Below are 19089 nucleotides of genomic sequence, written 5' to 3'. Positions count from 1 at the left end.
TCTAACTGCCAACATTTTCAGTTGGAATTCCCTCCCTCCCTCCCTCCTTTCCTCCCTCCCACCTCTCCCTCCCTCCCCCCTCCCTCTGTCTCTCCCTCCCTCTCCCTCCCCCTCCCTCCCTCCCTCCCAGTGCTATTGTCCCCCATGCTTATGTTTATTTTTAAAAAGTGTAATGTCTGGAGATATCCCATTTGCCTGTGGAAGACAAGTCCCTGCATATGAATATATGCAGCTTCTAGCAAGCATAAGTAAGCTATATTGCAGGTCCAACTGATAATCTTAAATTGGTTGTTAGTGTAACTCTTAGCACTCTTGGGATTGTTCAGCAATCATGGAACCACATCCAACATTTGATATTGGGCCTGAACTTCTGTGAAGTGGTAATCAGAGTTGGATTGCCACTCTGTTCTTGGTTACTTACCTGCAAATTCAGCAGATTCTTCCTCGCCCGACCTTCCAACTCAGGCTGGGCAAGAATTGTGTAGGGCAGCGTGCCCCTGAGGCCTTCAGTCGAGGGCTGCAGAGGTGGAGGTAAGGAAGTCACGGCGCCTCTTTTTTTCCCAACAGCACTAGCTACCGTAAAGCTGGTAAACTTAAAGGCCCAGCCACTTTCAGAAGCCATGGAGAAGGGAGTATTGTAAGAGAAGTGGGCAGGATTGGGGAATGGCGGGGGTGGGGGAAGTTGGGTTTGGCAGTCAGTGTGGGGTGGGCGGCTGGTATTCAGTGTAGGGAGTTGGGTAGTCGGGGGGGTGGTCATTGAGGGTCAGGTGGTCGGGGTCATGGGCATGGTTAGTGGGGGGGATGGTAACTGAAGGCCAGGTGGTCAGTGGGGTAGGAGGAGGGAGTCCTGTGGGGGTGGTTCAGAGGTGCAGGGTGGGGTGGTGGGTGGGCTGGTCAGTACTATAGTTACCAAGCAGTTCAAAATGGCTTTAATTCTTCTAAAAACTCAGCAGGTCTGGCAGCATCGGCTGTTGAACTGTTGAAGGGTCATGAGGACTCAAAACGTCAACTCTTTTCTTCTCCGCCGATGCTGCCAGACCTGCTGAGTTTTTCCAGGTAATTCTGTTTTTGTTTTGGATTTCCAGCATCCGCAGTTTTTTGTTTTTGTTTTAATTCTTCTAACTTTTTTTGGGTGCCCATTACTGTGAAACAGTCAGAACCATCCAAATTTAGCAATTTAATTCGTACTTTCGGATGGTTCCGGTTGCAGGGCAATTGCCCAACAGAAGTTTGAATTTCCCAGGCAATTGCTGGGCAGTCGTTACCTGGAGACCTCGGTAGCTAGTGCTGTTGGGGAAAAAAAAAAGAGGTGCCATGGCTTCCTTACCTCCACCTCTGCAGCCCTCGACTGAAGGCCTCAGGGGCACGCTGCCCTACACAATTCTTGCTCAACCTGAGTTGGTGGTGGGGTGAGGGGGGGTGGTGTTGGTGATGGCGGCAGGGGGCTGGTGATGGGCGGTCCATTCTAGTTCAAGTACATTTTTAACAGCTTGTTAAGTCTTAATCACTGCCAAACAACCTCTCTAGCACTGAAAATGAACTTTAACAGGTTATGGTGTCTCATTGCTTCAACTTTTAGTTACTGGAAAATAAGAAGTGTTTTTTTTAACTTTCCTTTCTCTCTCCTTTACCTCTCTGAACCCCATTGTTCTTCTGTTATGACACAGCTGATGGTAAATGCTGAGTTGTTCAAATCCCAAAGGGAAACCTGAAACAACTGCCACGACTTGTTTTGCAGTTTGTATAAATTTTAAGATGCGTGCCTTGAATTCAGTAGAAATGCTGCCAGCAAGTCTTATAGGTTTTACAAAACTAGATTAACATTTATTAATAAGGGAAGTGATTTTTAAATACATACATAGATCTATAAATTATTATTATGATAACTTCTGAATGCCCTAATCAATCTAACTCCCAGTTACACTTTTGTTAAGGCAACAGTAAGACACAGATTTTAAAAGACACAGGCAAAGAAACATGATACCCTGAACAAGGCAAATTCAAAGTGAGTTTTCTTAACTTTAGTCCTTTGAAAACAGCAGCTTGAGGCGTAGATGCTAAAGGCATTTCACACTTGTAACAAATTAAAAGACCTTCCCTTACATGCAGCATTTACTCCTTTATATATATTCTCCATTTGAATGCAAATACCCATTGTTTCACTTTGTCTTTGGACTTTATCTTCCTGATAATAAAAACCTCTCATAGCACTAAGATTTACTAGTAACCTTTGGGAAAAATAAACACACTCATTCTAAACTTCACCTGGCTAAGTGACACATTTCATTCCCTCTTGAAAACAACCTAGTCTAGTTTATTTAAAAATGTAAATATTCCCTTGACACCTATGTTTCTAAACTTCCCCATGTTTACCTAATTAACATTTCAAACTTAACTTCTGTTCTTATATCAAAGCACCCACACAAGCTGCCTCTAATTAAATTAAGTCTCACCCACATACAGACACATATAGACACATCCCATGATTACTCTATTTTACAATAAATTCCAAAAACGTTGAGAATTATTATACCCTTCTGACATTCCTTTATTTTACTTTTTTTACATGAGTTAAATATTCTCACTTACACTTCCTAGATCAGACTCTGCACAACTTAGTAAGGATTCTTCAGTCTGATTGGTTAAGAAGATACCCAGTTACTTGCTTTATTCACAAGGTCCCGGATCCTTAGTAGAGAACTTTGTGCCAAAATGGCTTGCGAATCAGAGCACATTTCAGTGTGAAACCTGATCAAAGGTCTGTGGGCAAGTATAAATGGAATGAACAGTTGGCGCTGTTGGTTTGTTGTTGACAGGAAAATCCAGCCCAACGTCTTCAGGAGATGGTGGGGGATGGGGAAATGGGGGGAAACATTTTTTAAGAAAACTTTGTACTTTGATACAATCAAGATATAAAGAGAGAAGCAAGAAATGGCCTTGATTTCAAGTATAACCATACCTTATAGAAAAGTAAATATTTCTGTAAATATTCTGTGTAAAGTCTTGAAAAATAATTGTACAAACTGTGCCCCCAGAATGAGCTGTGTTCATTGGGATGGCTTAGCAGAATTGCTTTTCCTGTGAGTCAATGACTACATTTTAAAATGTTTTCAATGTCTGTAAAGCTCTTTGGGATGTCCTGAGGTTGTGGAAAGCACAGTATAAATGCAAGACTTTGCTTTTTTTGTCTAAAATGTACCACTCTTATTTTTGTGATGTCCAGCCCCCTTGGAGCCTCCTCTCCCACAGAATTTCACAGAATTGTTTCAGCACTGTCTACACCAGCTCTTTTTTTATTCTTTCACCACTGTAGCCCATGTGATGTAGGTATACCCACCATACTGTTGGGAAGGGAGTTCCAGGATTTTGACCCAGTAACAGTGAAGGAATGGCGATATATTTCCAAGTCAGGATGGCGAGTGGAGGGGGACTTGCAGGTGGTGTGTTCCCATGCACCTGCCCTTGTCCTTCTAGGTGGTAGAGGTCGCAGGTTTGGAAAGTGCTGTCGAAGGAGCCTTAGGGAGTTGCATCTTGTAGATGGCAGACACTGTTGCCACTGTGCGTCAGTGGTAGAGCGAGTGGACGTTGAAAGTGGAAGGTGGTCCCAGTCAAGTGCGCAGCTTTGTCCTGGATGGTGTCAAGCTTCTTGAGTGTTGGAGCTGCACTCATCCAGGCAAGAGGAGTGTATTCCTTTAGAGTATTCCATCACACTCCTTTTTTTATATTTGTTCATGGGATGAGCTGCATTTATTGCTCATCCCTATTGCCCTTGAGAAATGAGTGGCTTGCTAGGCCATTTCAGAGGGCATTTCAGAGTCAACCACATTTATGTGTGTCTGGAGTCACATGTAGGTAAGTGAACCAGGAGGATTTTTAACAACAATTGACAATGGTTTCATGGTCATCATTAGGATCAATGTAATTCCGGAATATTTTTATTGAATTCAGATTTCACCATCTGCGGTGGTGGGGTTCGAACCCCAGTCCCTAGAACATTACGCTGGACCCCTAGATTGCTAGTCCAGTGACGACGACCCTACGCCACTTCCTCCCCTTCTCCTGACTCGTGCCTTGTAGGTGGTGGACAAGCTTTGTGGAGTCGAGAGATGAGTTATTCTCCACAGAATTCCTAGCCTCTGACCTGCTCTTGTAGCCACAGTATTTAATGGCATTTATTTAATGGCACCTAATGCCATTCCCCGCCTTCTCCCTGTAATCCTGCACATTCTTCTTTTACAGATAATAATCCAATTCCCTTTTGAATGCCTGATTTTGAATCTGCCTCCACCACACACTCAGGCAGCGCATTCCAGATCGTAACTGCTCACTGCATGATAAAGTTTCTTCTCATGTCTCTATTTTTTTTGCCAGTTACCTTAAATCTGCACCTTTCATCCTCGCTCCTTCCCTCAGTGGGAACAGTTTTTCCCTGTCTACTTTGTACACCTCAATGTCACCCCTTAATATTCTATATTCAAGGGAGTACAAGCTTAATCTATTTAACCCCAGTTTCATTCTGGTCAATCTGCTCTGCCACCCCACCAGGTTTAATATATTCTTCCTGCAGTGCAGTGTCCAGAAGTGAATACAGTACTCCAGATGGGGTCTAACCCAGACCTCTGTACAGATGTAACATAATTTCCACCCCTTTGTATTCCAGCCCTTAAGATAAAGATCAACATTCCATGAGCCTTTTTAATTATTTTGTACCTGTCTGTTGGTTTTTAGTGATTTCTGTACCATAATCCTTAACCCACTCTCTGTTTGTCCACAATTTTCATCGTCCCGCCTTTTAGAAAATACTCTGATCTATCTCGGGTCAAAGTGGATGACCTTACTCTTGTCGCATATTGAAATACATCTGCCAGTTTTACCCAAAAATGAACCAAACCGTGACTTATTTTTCTGGCGTGACAAGATAAAATCCGTAATTGCCCATAAAGCTCAAAGTAAGGCCTTTTTTTTTTTGTCGACGTATTTCGGTAAGTAAATATGAAATGGTGATTCTTCCAAAAGTAAAATGGCCACCTCACTGCTTCCAGGACAGCCCAAGGAGTTAACAGACTCCTTAGAAATTTCATATTTTTAAAAACATTCCTGTTGTACCCTACAGTCCCCCAAAAACTGTGGGTGCAGCACTTCCATGGTATTTTAATGTTTGTCCTGAAGCTTAGGAATTGAATTCTCGCACAATCAGGATGCCCCTAGTACATAAAGAACATAAGAAATCGTGGTAGCTCACATGTTTACCGACCAGCTATTCGATGTAGTTGCAGACTCCTGTAATACTTCTTTCGAGTCAGACTCTAGTAGCCTTTTCAAGAATAACATATGCTTATTGGTCCTCGGAGTCTTCCTCCACCTTTGTGGTGAGTTCTTCCTTTCTGCTCAGATGCCACTGCTTGAAGAAAGCTAATAAACTGCTGTGCCAAACAGCTGATGTTGAAATATAACAAGGATGTCCAGTTGAGTAAACAGATGCATGTAAATGTAATGATGCATGAAATTGCTGCTTGTGTTTTCTATATTAAAAATGGGACTGGAAACTGCTTTTTTTGTACTTTGCTTGCTTGCTTTACATCTCCTCAATGGACCACACATTTCACAGCCCAAGGCAACTTGCACTCAGGCATCTGACAATTGTACCTGGAATTGGTTTGCAAAGTCTGTGAGAGAGTACTTTTCCGATTTATGTTTCTCCCTGGGTAAGCAAATCTCTGCTTGCCAACATCATTTGATGACTTCATAAAGATAGGAACTCAACTTTTGAGAATTGCAGAGAACTGACAACTTGAAATTGCAATCAGAATTTATTTTTACCTTCGTTCGTAGATGTCAGCGTAGCTGGATGGCCAGCATTTATTGCCCATCCCTAATTGCGCTTGAGAAGGTGGTAGTGGGCTGCTGCCTTGAACTGCTGCAGCCCATGTGTTGTAGGAACACCTACAGTGCTGTTAGCAAGGGAGTTCTGGGATTTTGACCCAGCGACAGTGAAAGAGCAGCAATATAGCTCCAAGTCAGGGTAGTGTGTGACTTGGAGGGGAATTTGCAGGCTTGTAGTGTTCCCATGCATCTGCTACCCTTGCTTCTAGGTGGTAGAGATCATGGGTTTGAAAGGTGCTGTTGAAAGAGCCTTGGTGAGTTACTGCAGTGCATCTTGTAGATGGTACACATTCCTGCCACTGTGCGTTCAGTGGTGGAGTGAGTGAATGTTGAAGGTGGTGGATGGGGTGCCAATCAAGCGGGCTGCTTTGTCCTGGATGGTGTGGATTTTCTTTTGTAGGAGATACAAACATATGAAATAGGAGCAGAAGTAGGCCACTCAGCCCCTTGAGCCTGCTCCACCATTCAATAAGATCATGGTTGATTTGTTTGTGTTTCAAATTTCACATTCCCATTTACCCCCGATAATTTTTGATTCCCTTGCCTAGCAAGAATCTATCTCCCTCTGCCTTAAAAACATTCAATGACTCCGCCTTTGCCACCTTCTGAGGCAAAGAGCTCCAAATGCGCATAACTTTCAGAGATAAAATTTCTCCTCATCTCTGTCCTAAAAGGGTGACCCCTAACTTTAAAGCATTGCCCCCTAGATCTGGACTCACCCACAAGAGGAAACATCCTTTCCACATCCACAAGAATGGTCGAGACCATTCAGAATCTTAAATACTTCAATCAAGTCACCCCTCACTCTTCTAAACTCCAGTGGAAACAAGCCCAGTCCGTCAAACCTTTCCTCATTCCAGGTATCAATCTAGTAAACCTCCACTGGAACTGCACTCAACCAGGCAAGTGGAAAGTATTCCATCACACTCCTGACTTGTGCCTTGTGGACAGGCTTAGAAGAGTCAGGAGGCGAGTTACTTTCCACAGAATTCCCAGCTTCTGACCTGCTCTTGTAGCTACAGTGTTTATATGGCTGGTCCATGGCAACCCCCAGGAAGTTGATAATGGTGGATTCAGTGATGGTAGTGCCATTGAATGTCATGGGGAGATGGTTAGATTTTCTTTTGTTGAAGATGGCCATTGCCTGGCAGTTGACTGATGTTTGAGAGTAGACTGATAGGGTGGTAATTGGCTGGGTTGGATTTGTCCTGCTTTTTATGGACAGGACATATCTGGGCAATTTTCTACATTGCCAGGTAGATGCCAGTGGGATAGCTGTACTGGAACAGCTTGGCTAGGGGCATGGCTAGTTCTGGAGCGCAAGTCTTCAATGCCATTGCCAGAATGTTGGCAGGATTCGTAGCCTTTGTTATATCCAGTGCCTTCAACCATTTCTTGATATTACGTGGAGTGAATAAAATTGGCTGAAGACTGGCATCTGTGATGCTGGGGACCTCACGGGGAGGCCAAGATGGATCAACCACCTGGCACTTCTGGCTGAAGATAGTGCAAATGCTTCAGTCTTGCCTTTTCCACTGATTTGCTGGGCTCCCCCATTATTGAGGATGGGGATATTTGTGGAGCCTTCTCTTCCTCCAGTGAGTTGTTTAATTGTCCACCACCATTCATGACTGAATGAAGCAGGCAAGCAGAACTTAGATCTGATTCCGTTGGTTGTGGGATCGCTTAGCCCTGTCTATTGCATGCTGCTTCTGCTGTTTGGCATGCAAGTAGTCCTGTGTTATAGTTTCACAAGGTTGACACCTAATTTTTATGTATATCTGGTGCTGCTCCTGGCATGCCCTCCTGCATTCTTCTTTAAATGGGGGCTGATCCCCTGACTTGAACCAGAGTTGATCCCCGACTTGATGGTAATGGTAGATTGGGGGATATGCCAGACCACGAGGTTACAGATTGTGGTTGAATACAGTTCTGCTGCTGCTGAATGCCCACATCGCCTCATGGGTGCCCAGTGTTGAGTTGTTAAATCTGTTTGAAATCTATCCCATCTAGCATGGTTTTAGTGCCACACAACATGATGAAAGGTATCCTCAAGGTGAAGGTGGGACTTCATCTCCACCAGGACTTTGCGTTGATCACTCTAATCAATACTTTCGTGGACAGATACACCTGCGACAAGTAGATTTATGAGGATGAGTTCAAGTAGGTTTTTCCCTCTTGTTGGATCTCTCACCACCTGCTGCAGACGCAGTCTAGCAGCTATGTCCTTTAGGACTCGGCCAGCTCGGTCAGTAGGGATGCTACCGAGTCACTCTAGGTGATGGGCATTGAAGTCTCACAACCAGAGTATATTTTGTGCTCTTGCCACTCTCACTGCTTCTTCCAATTGATGTTCAACATGGTGGAGTGCTGATTCATCAACTGAGGGAGGCATGAATGGCGCAGTAGGTGATAATCAACCAGGGGCTTCCTTGCCTACGTTTGACCTGATGCCAGGAGACTTCATAGGGTGCGGAGACAATTTTGAGGACTCCCAAGGCAACTTCCTCCTGACTCTATACCACTCTGCAGCCACCTCTGGTGGGCCTGACCTTCTGATGGGACAGGAAATACCCAGGGATGGTGATGGTGGTGCCTGGGACATAATCATTCTCACCAAATCATACTTTAGACACAATTTCAGGCTGTTGCTTGACTAGCCTATGGGACAGCTCTCCCAATTTTGGCACAAGCCCTTAGATGTTAGTAAGGAGGACCATGTAGTTTCAACAGGGCTGGGTGTGCCATTGTCATTTCCGGTGCCTAGGTCGATGCCGAGCAGTCTGTCCGGTTTCATTCCTTTTAGACTTCATAATGATTTGATACAACTGAGTGGCTTACTCGGCAATTTCAGAGGGCATTTCATAGTCAACCACATTGCTGTGGGTCTGGTGTTACACGTAGGCCAGGTCAGGTAAGGATAGCAGATTTCTTTCCTTAAAGGACATTAGTGAACCAGATGGGTTTTTACAACAATTGACAATGATTTCATAGTCACCATTAGACTAGCTTTTAATTCCAGATTTATTAATCAAATTTAAATTCCACCAGCTGCCATGGTGGGATTTGAACATTTGTTCCCAGAGCATTAGCCTGGGCCTCTGGATTACTAGTCCAGTGGCATTACCAATATGCCACTGTCTCCCCTAACCACAACGTTTCAGCCTTGGCTCATTGTTGACACTCTCGCCAATGGGTTACAGGGTCAGGAGTTCAGCCCCACGTCAGAAAGTTGAGGTAACAAACCTAGGCCAGCACTTCGGTACTGTATTGAGGGAGTGATGCACTGACAGAGTTTCCACATTATGGATGAGAGGTTAAACCTGAGCCCTCTTTTCCCTATCAGGTAGACACAAAAGATTCCACAGTACTACAGTATTCAAAGAAGACCAGAAGAGTTCTTCCATTAATTGTATGTGCTAATATGTGTCTGCCATGTTTCAATATCCGTTTAATCCACTTTTCTTCAACCACCTATTTTTAAAAGTTGATAATGTTCTCTGCCTGAATCATTCACTCTGATAATGCAGTATACAGCCTCATGATCTACTTAAAAAAACCTGTTTTGTCCTAAATATCTTGCATTAAATCTTTTACCTATGTGTCCTCATTCTAGACCCTCCAATTACATGAACAGTTGGATTGTACATATTTTTTTCTTCCTCTTTTTTTTACCACTTTTCTTCTTGCCTCAGTCTTTGTAGGTGGGTGTATTAAAGATCTCATAGCATTATTTGATTAAGAGTGGGAGTTCTCTTGGTCTTCTGATCAGCATTTATCTACAACAAGCAGTACCAAAAAACAGATTATCTGGATTATCTTTACAGTTAACTGTATGCAAATTGGTCTCTGTATTTCTTACACTACAGCAGCGACAGCACTTCAAAAATACTTCTAACTGTGAAGCCTTTGGGATTCCCTGAGATCATACAAGTTCTTTCTTTCATTGTAATTAATTGTTCCATTTTAAAATTGACAACTTGAATCATACTGTCAGTATTTTTTATAAGGTGGAAAATAAACCTCAGTAACACTTTATTCCACCAGTAAGCATAGAAGTTGGTGGTAAAAGTGGGTGGTGGGGGAAGTTGATAATTTTAGCGCCATTCCTGTTTTGTTTGCTTTTTGAAAAAGTAATTTATTAGCACTAATGCTTTGATGTTACATTGCTTATTGCTCAATTGTGTTAATTAAAAGGATTGTTAATGTCTCTTAACGCTGACTAATGCTGTTCTGTTGCCTAGAGTTCATTCTGCACTGATGCTTGTTTCTTTTTACCTGAGTTAGAGCTGTTTTATCCCTGGGATGAGTAAGGGGCATTACAAGTGCAATATGTGGTGTTTTGCAATGTTGCAAGAACCAGAGGACAGAGCAGGAATGAAGACTCTACAGAACTTTCAATTAACTCACCAACTATTCCTAAGCCAAGGCAAAATGCTGTACATTCTCTTCCTAAAACACAAGCAACACATGGAAAGGTTGATGGTTTTCAGGAAAGAGCTTGGGAGCTATACCACTCCTTAAGTGGTGAGCTGCAGTCTTCAGTCAGCATTGCCCCTCTCTTTGACAGTCAAGGTAATGACAGCATAGAATTTATACAACAGTGCTAACTTTCAGGTCAGAACTGGAGACATAGACAGCCTTAAAATTGTTGACTGAATCCCATCTGTGCAACAGCTTTGGCATTGGCAAAACCCACAATCTCTACTTTTACTGATTTACTGATTATCATGGTTCCTTGGAGTAGGATAAAAGCTAAATATTGCAGTTGCTGGAAATCTGAAATAAAAGAAAAGTGCTGAAAATCTCAACAGGCCTGGTAGCATCTGTGGCGAGAGAAACAGAGTTAACGTTTCGAGTCCAATATGACACTTCTTTGGAACTGGTCCTTTGGACTCAAAACGTTAATTTACTTTCTCTCTCCACAGATGCTGCCAGACCTGCTGAGTTTTTCTAGCACTTTCTGTCCTTTTTTGCTTCTGAGGCTCCTTCCCAAGTTATAAAAATGTCATGGATCCCCGCAACACAACACAGGTATTTTTATGTTTAAAAAAAAGTTATGATTTTTGTTTTGCTTACTAAATTTGAAACTTGTTGCAGGTGCTGAGCAATAATCCTGACGTGGAGGTATCTTCAACAAGCAGGCACTCTTGTCATCATCAATGTTCATCCTTGCTTGGTACTTTGTTTTAATTAATGTCATTGCTGAGAACCCAGCTTCAGCGAAGTAGGTTATATGAAATAGGAGCAACATTCCCAGTGCTGCAACAGAGTAGCAGTGCTGAATTCGTCAAAGCATTCACACCCAGAGCCCTCGCTGCCTCCGGTAGCCGGAGTCCTCGGCAGCCATTATCCTGTATTTTCACTGTTTCTGATATCTGGTGTCCTCACTAATACCAATACCCAGAGACTTAACTCAGTGAAAACTTCTATCCCTGTGCATGCAGATAATTCAAACAGATCGGATTGTGCCACCCAGAAGCATTATGTTGAAGGGCGGGGGTGCATTGGAAGTGAGTAAAATAAATCGAACATCACCTGAATGCTTTATTATTGAATTTAAACAGTGAAAGTTGTATTAATTATTGTCGACAGTTTAGTTTTAATGTTGACACTTTGTAAATTAACTCAGGCTCATGAGAGAAAGGTGAGAAGTCAGTAAGACCATATGAGTGATATGGTGCTGACAGCGATGGCTGCTGATCAACTGACAGAGCTGACCTGATCCGCAGGCTATATTGGTGTTGTTGGGAGAGGCTGTTGGGTGGTGGAATACCCCTTGAAACCTCCTTGAGTATCTCTAGTTTAGAACCCTAGCCCTAGAGTTCTCAGAATAATTGATGGTGCCATGTTGCTTTGGAGCATTATGCAACCATTCCTTGGTGCATATAGATTGAGAAAGTTTTCACTTGCTTATGTGCAGATGGTATGTGATCCCAGCTTAGGATAATGTATCTCAGTGCTTGCATTCTCATGATTGATGCTGCTGAGCCAGTCCAACATTACTGAAATTGTCCAAGAGAAGGGAGAATTGGTTGCTAGCAGCAAGAAAATATTGCCTGTGCTTTGCAGCAATGAATCAAGATATCTCTGCTTGATCTACACACAAGGGCTTGGGTGCAGTAGAGCAAGGCAAATCAAGCATATATTTGGCCAACTCAAACATTGTGCCAACTGATGAGACCGCACTGGTAGCTACCTTGTGTTTTTAGTTCTCTAATGGCTTAAACTGCTGCACTGGGGCATTTGTCTTGTATTTGCTGAAATCATCTCCATCCTGTCTGCTTATTCAGAGCTGATTGACATGTTACTAGCAACTTATCAGCATTAGAATGTGTTGATATCTCTTGATGTTTACAGAACTGACAGTGTGATCTTTTAATTAGTGGCAACGTTTACTTAACTATAATGTACATTGTTCTGCCCTGTTTGTTCCAAATGGGTATATGTATGTGTGCAGAACTCCAATGTGTGAAAAGATATCTTTATGTACAATTTTATGTATAATGCAGTGGAAACAGGTGAGATGAATTTTCAGTAACATTCGTGCTCCTTCCGAAAGCTGCGTCTGTGAATCTTCAATAACAATTGCTCGCCTTTATAGCAACACCTTTGACATAGAAAAATGTTTACAGATTTATAATTAGACATGAATGGATGCTGAGCCAAAGGAGGAGGTATTAGAAGACCTGACCTAAAACTTAGTCAAACAGGTGAGTTTTAAGAAAGGTTGTGAAGGAGGAGAGGGAAGTGGAGAGACGGGGCAGTTTAAGCAGCGAAAAATACAGATATCCGAGGAACATCACTTGTCACATCCTTGATTGGGGGAACTCATTCCTAGAAGAATCGCACAACTAGTAAATTTAACTATCTCTGTCTAATGCCACTCTGACTCTAGTTTGGTCTAGAATTAGTAAAATGTTCAGTTTAACGAATGGTACAAAGGGCAGCATTAGGTGTGACTGCTTATCTGTATCAGTTAGAGATAGCATTTTAAAAAATCTGAGTATATCTCATTTCATGCCTTGCTGTGCCAAATCATTCATAGAACATATCAATTCATTTACATAATTGCAAAACAGAATATGATTGATTGTGGGTGTACATATCTGACCATCTTAAAAATACCTCTGCATTTCCAGGGAGTTATTGGTTTGCCTGTGCTTTCTGTACAAAAATGAATGTACATAAACTACCAAGCTGAGTTTTCAGTCCATGGTGTAGTCTGTGCAAGTAGTATAATTGCACATAAATTTTTACTGTTACTCCATAATTGTAAATATTGTGAAGGCTGCAACGCTTGCACTGCAAGCTGTTTTCTATTGATGCTCTCAAAAGCCATATCTGCCCTGTGAACCTTTGCTTATTGGCTTACTTTTACACAAGTCATTAAACTGCTTCCTGCCCTGTTTGTGAGCTAAGAGGGCTGGACGCTGTCTTATTAACCACTTTGGTGATGCCAACTCTCACTGAGCCAAATACAACATGTATTACTTCCCTCCAGGATTGCACTGAAAGTTTGGACAGATGCTTATCAGAGAAATGAGCTTTTCCTGTATCTGACTGAGAAATAATAGCCCCAGAATTTCTGATATTGCAAAATAATTAAACATATATTTGTAAAGTTTGAAAGTGGCATTGTTAAAATTAGCCAAATTTCTGCTGTAATCATTAATACCAAGTTTGGTCCTGGGAATGGAATTTTACACTGGGGCCAGTAAATCCCACAAAAAGAGATACAAATGCTCCAAGAACCAAAAGCAGAAAATGTACCTGTAACAATGAACAACTTGTGCTGACAAATTGTGATTGCACCAGTAATCATCATAACAGTGTAATTCACACATCAGCTAGTGTAAAGTACTTTCTTAATTTTGCCAGCCTATCCCTGCACTAGTACCAGCAAGGCATTACTTTTAGTTGTTCTTCTCAATTGAACGGTTGTGATTTTATATTTTGATCGATGAAGTCTCCTGTAGGCAGTTTCATAAATCCCTAGCTACAAAAAAAAAATCCTGATTATTTCAACATTTCTTGGGTTATATTATAACAGTCTTCTCAACTCAACTAGTGTGTGTGTGTTCCTCTTGTCTGCCCCCACATGAGCCTTTATTTTGTACCTGGAGATTCAAAGAATACTAACAAATTCTACATGCTGAGGAAATGGCATGAACATTATCATTCATTAATGCTGTATCTGTAACTTAAATTTTTGCAATGAAAAGAAAGAAAATTGCAGCAAATGAGGCTACAGAACGCTGTGCATTTCTACATGTAATCATGGTAGATATATTTTTTATTGCATATTTTGATTATAAAATGCCACATTGTATTGAATAAGCGAGGCGCTGCCGAAGCAGACTCTGGAAAGCCATGTTTTCCTGCTAATGAAATCCCTTGGGCTAGAAATGAATACTCCTCTTAATCTTAACAACCCTACCCAAAATCTTGCTGTGAAATGAATGAGCTTTGTTACTAGGGATCCTTGAACAGTAAATTGGACTGAATGTTGCTCAGTATTATCAATGCACTCTTCATAACTCATAAATCCTTCAAAGTGTTCTTAGATACTGGATGATGCTTCTGCAGAATTATTGTCATTGATATTTGCCATGCTTGGATAACTTCAGTGCAATATTAGCTACGGACTGAATATAAAATGGAACATTACATTCGAAGCAGAGGTAGAGATTTTAGTGTCTCAACAGCCCCAGGTTAACAAATTTATTAATCTTGTTTCCACTTTTTATATGTGGAAATCGTTACTGTGACGGTGACTGTCTGCAACACTCTCCTCTTGGTTCAAGTGGCATTCTTATCTGGCTTAGAAGGCAATTCACTAGTTTTAGTATATAGAGGAGGTTGCAATGAACTGATCAGTGGCATTATGATTTTATTTCATTGATCAGATCTACTGCAAGAAAAGTCAAAGATAGCAACCCATCTGCTCACACACGTTCCTGCACAGCTAAATGGACATCCTTTTAACTGAGATTTCATAGCAGGCTTCTCTCACTATGTTTGGAATATTCCTGAAAACAAGTAGACCCTTTCTGAAGTCCTGCCATTGATGCAGCACCTCTTTAAGGTGTTACTTACCACGTGGACATGCGCTGGGACCTTTACCATCACAGAGATGAACCGTAAACTCCACATGACAAACTCTTGAAATGTCTACATGTGTTTTGTATGTTCAAGGATTGATACTGGTTGCAAAAAGCAGTACAGGATGAAGCTAAGTAAAATTGAACACCTGGATGGGTTGCACATACTTTGGCTTAGCTAAAATAAAAACAAAGTGCTGGAAATGCTCAGCAGGTCTGGCAGCACCTGTGAAGAAAGAAACACAGTTCATGTTTCGAGTCGAATATGACTGATCAGAATTGTGAACTTTTGGCTAAGCTATTGTTTTAGCTAAATAGCCAACTTAAGTGGGAAACAGTGAAAACATGGAAGCTCTCTTGTTTAAAGGATATAGTGCTAAATAATTTTTCAACAATATTAGTGGGATGTTACAATGCCGAGCCCATGATTTGATAGAATTGGGGGTACAGAAGATACATGATTGGATGAATTTCCCTGTGGCTCTGTTTTTTGAGGCACATCCCAGAAGTTTGGGGTCATTTTCAGTATAGGAGGGTCAGGAAGAGCTCCATTCTGGACCTGTGCAGACATGTATGTGAGTAGAAGGAATGAGGAATGAGCTGGGCAATACCTTCAACCTAAGGAATAACAGTTTACATAATTATCAATTGTTCTTTGTAAACTGTTGCTTGAATACTGTATTATTGCTCACTGATGTTTAAAAAAAATCATAACTGACTCCATATTGGCAACAGTTTTGAACCACTAAACAGTCAGTGCAAAGGGACTCCATTTTTTCTGACTGTGGACATGTATCACTGCCACTCCTTCATTGTTGCTGGGCAAAAATCATGGAGTTTCTGTGTGACAGAATATTTGCTGGATGAAAAATGTACCAGAGAAGAACAAATGATTTTCTGGTCTTATATAAGTGTACATTTGAATGCACAAACAAATAATCCAAACCAAAGAAAAGTTTATTGTGGGAGCACCATCACCAGAAGTTTGAGGAAAAATGTCCACCACACCTCAGTAAAACTAGAGATGGCCCATAAATACTGACCTGGCCAGTGCAACAAACATCCTATGAACAAACTTTAAAAAAAATACAAATTTAGATCTGCTCTCAGGAGGTTCCTCACACACAGACTGGTCAGCATGAGTTAGGATAGTGAAGATTGAAGCTGTGATGAGGGAACTGTCATGTATTTCTGGATGGGTGAACATTCCTGTGATATTTTATCAGCCTTGTAATATGAGCACATTAATATGCTTATTATAAATGTTGCTAAGAATAATTTCACCACTAAAGGTGCAATAGTTACTTAAATTTTGTTTAGTTTGTGCTTTTAGCTTATAATCCTGTCCCCTAGTTCAGCGCACAGAACTGATTCACGTTCTCTTAATGCAGATTCTATTGGTGGTGCTGCTGGGAAACCGAAACCACATCCATTAAAAAGGGTCATAACATTCAGCAACATGTTACTTTTCATCTATTTAAATGAAAGCAGTGGGTTTTCTTTTAACGTATTTACTTTAGACATTGCTACCTACATGTTGCTTTGTATGAATATTATCAAGATTAAGGGAGAAATGAAAAACAAATTTTGTTGAAAGCTCCTTTTAAAACTGATGTGAATACTTATTGCAGAAATGAATGGAAAATTAAATTTTCAGCAAGAACTGTCAGTTTAATTGAAGCTATTTTTATTGCAACTGATGCCATTATGCTTCAATATAGTTATTACTAAAATTGGATCTCTATCTGCATGAAAAATGTATGACTGCTTGGTGACAAACCACAGCTTTTTGGATTATTTTGTTTGTGCATTCAAATGTGCACTTGTATAAGGCCAGAAAAATATTTGTTGTTCTTCTCTGGTACATTTTTCATCCTGCAATTATTTTGAGTAAACCGTCTGCTCTTCTGCCACTGGTGATAAAGATCACAATAGTTAATGAAAGAAAAACACTACATGTCATTGTTGCAAAACCCCATACTTAATGTTTATGTGTGAATTTTCTCCACTTCTCTCCTGAAGGCATTGAATTCCTCATGCAAGAGAAAATGAACTTGTTTGGCTGTTGGGATTCTGGTAGTTGCGGACCTCCTTGTGAGCTTGCATTGTGATGAACCTGCACCTGGGCCACCCATGTTATTTTAGTTTGCCTATTGTGTGTGTCATGCATCCTCCTCAACCTTACTAATATAATCTTATGTGTGTAGCCGTGTTGGTTATAATAAGGTAGGATGCTAAGAGGTGTGACTATTCTTGGTAATGCTGTTCATGGCTTAATCTGTCATTCCACTTCTAAGAGAACAGAAGAACAACAAAATGTCAGAATACATGCTTTCCAACACCACATCGCTGCATCTTACTCTTTCTGATGTTACTGAAGTCTAGTGCATCTCTGTCCCATTCAGTTTGTAGGACAACATTATGTGGAATGAACATTATAGAACTAGTCACAAAGCTTGAGAAAGCATCAGGCTTCACTGGTGCCTATCGTCCTTTGATACTTTACCAGTCACTGATGCCATGGGTGAACTGTTAAAAATGGATCCAGAACTTGAATTGTTTCAGACCACCAGCAGTGCAGGTTTGTTCCTGCTGTCTGAAGGCCATCTTGTCCTCAATCTCTTCCTGTTTAACATCTAAGTGAAAGGATTAAGACACTGGCAGAATGACTTCCTTCCATGTCTCCTTAAGGCAGGTGCTTGCAATGCATAACTATTATTTGCATGGTGTAGCAGATTTTTAAATTTGTGACATCTTTTACCTAATATTGTAACAGGTCCTGCAACCTATCTCCAACCTCCTCCCAAGTATGCACTGGATGCTTTAAGGTGCGGGTAGCCATCAGTCCTTAAAGACCTTTCCCCATCACCCTTGTATTTTTCCAGCAAATGGTCAGTGAACTTCGCTTTCCTTTCTATAAAATGCTTCATTGATCACAGTTTCTTCATAAAAACTGGTCATGGATGACTCTTTTGCACTGTTTCAAATACTTAATGTTTATAGGATTTAACAAGTGCTAGGCCGTATTATTGATTCTGTTACTTCTCTGGTATTTAGCCAACCTGCTGGTATTTTTAAGTGTGTGCTTTATCACACCACCTTAAAATAGAAGAATCAATGCTTTGTAGCAAAAACTTGCATTTTTAGATGAAAAAAGCACAAATTGAGTTAGATGGAAAATTGAATACTGGGAGGTTAATGAGTGGGGACAGAAAGAGCTGTTGAGCAAAAGCACTGAGATTTTTGAAAGTAGGGAGCTGGCAAGGTGGAAGGAGGTGGTTAATGAGTTTGATGGGATGGATGTGTAATGGCTGAAGTGAAGTAGCCACCATTCGTGAAGCAGGAGATCAGAAGAAAAATTACTGTTAGAGGAGTGGAAGGTGCATGTGGGAACATGAGGTTGAAAGAGATTACTGTAATATGGTGGGTAAAAGCCATGGAGGGGAAAGACAAAAAAATTGAACTCAGCTGGCTAGGTCAAAAGAAGACAGCGAAGCTTTAAAGGACAGGGATTAAAAGAATGCAATACTTTGTGTGATATCAAGAGCCCTCTAGCTGAGAGCTCTCACCTCTTTTCCAAATACCTGTCGGATTAAGCGCCAGTTGGCATTTAACTGGGCAATGGCAGGCCTTCCCTCAGATCAAGGACCACAGGGGTGGAAATCCTGTGCCTCCCGAGAGCTGCCAGCCATTCAGAAGCCGGCAGCTGTGAATTGCTCAACAGCACCACTGGAGAAGCAATGGTGGCTGCCAACAATGCATTGATCTGAGGCCCAGGATTGCCAGGCCGCAGGTGAGTGATGGTGGGTTGTGGGAGGGGTGGAGCAGTATCGGCAGCAAGGGCACGGTGATGGCTCTCGGCAACCCCACCCAACCCATCCCGACCCCCTTCCCAATGCAGGGCTCCTCGATCAGGCATGGAGTGCCTTTGAGCGAGGGACACCTAGGGAGCATTATTGCCCACTTAAGAGCCTTGATTGGCTGCAAGACCTTGGGAGAAGGCATTAAATTCCATCCTTTATGTTGATGAAAGTGCAGGCTGTGGTGTTTTAAATGAACTATAACTTGTAGATGGTTTAAGTGGGCAAGCTGCTAGGAATGT

At 41.6% G+C, this 19089-nt stretch overlaps 1 protein-coding gene across 1 annotated transcript in view; it reads left to right on the top strand.

The window, feature by feature from the left end:
• srrm3 (serine/arginine repetitive matrix 3) overlaps nt 1-19089 on the top strand; it is an 854108-nt gene that overhangs the window by 126257 nt on the left and 708762 nt on the right. The window lies entirely within an intron of this gene.

The sequence above is a fragment of the Cetorhinus maximus genome, chromosome 9 (genome assembly GCF_964194155.1).
Source record: "Cetorhinus maximus chromosome 9, sCetMax3.hap1.1, whole genome shotgun sequence".
NCBI classification, from domain to species: domain Eukaryota; kingdom Metazoa; phylum Chordata; class Chondrichthyes; order Lamniformes; family Cetorhinidae; genus Cetorhinus; species Cetorhinus maximus.
Note: the sequence above shows the minus strand (reverse complement) of the source record. Positions and strands in the feature narration are given on the sequence as shown.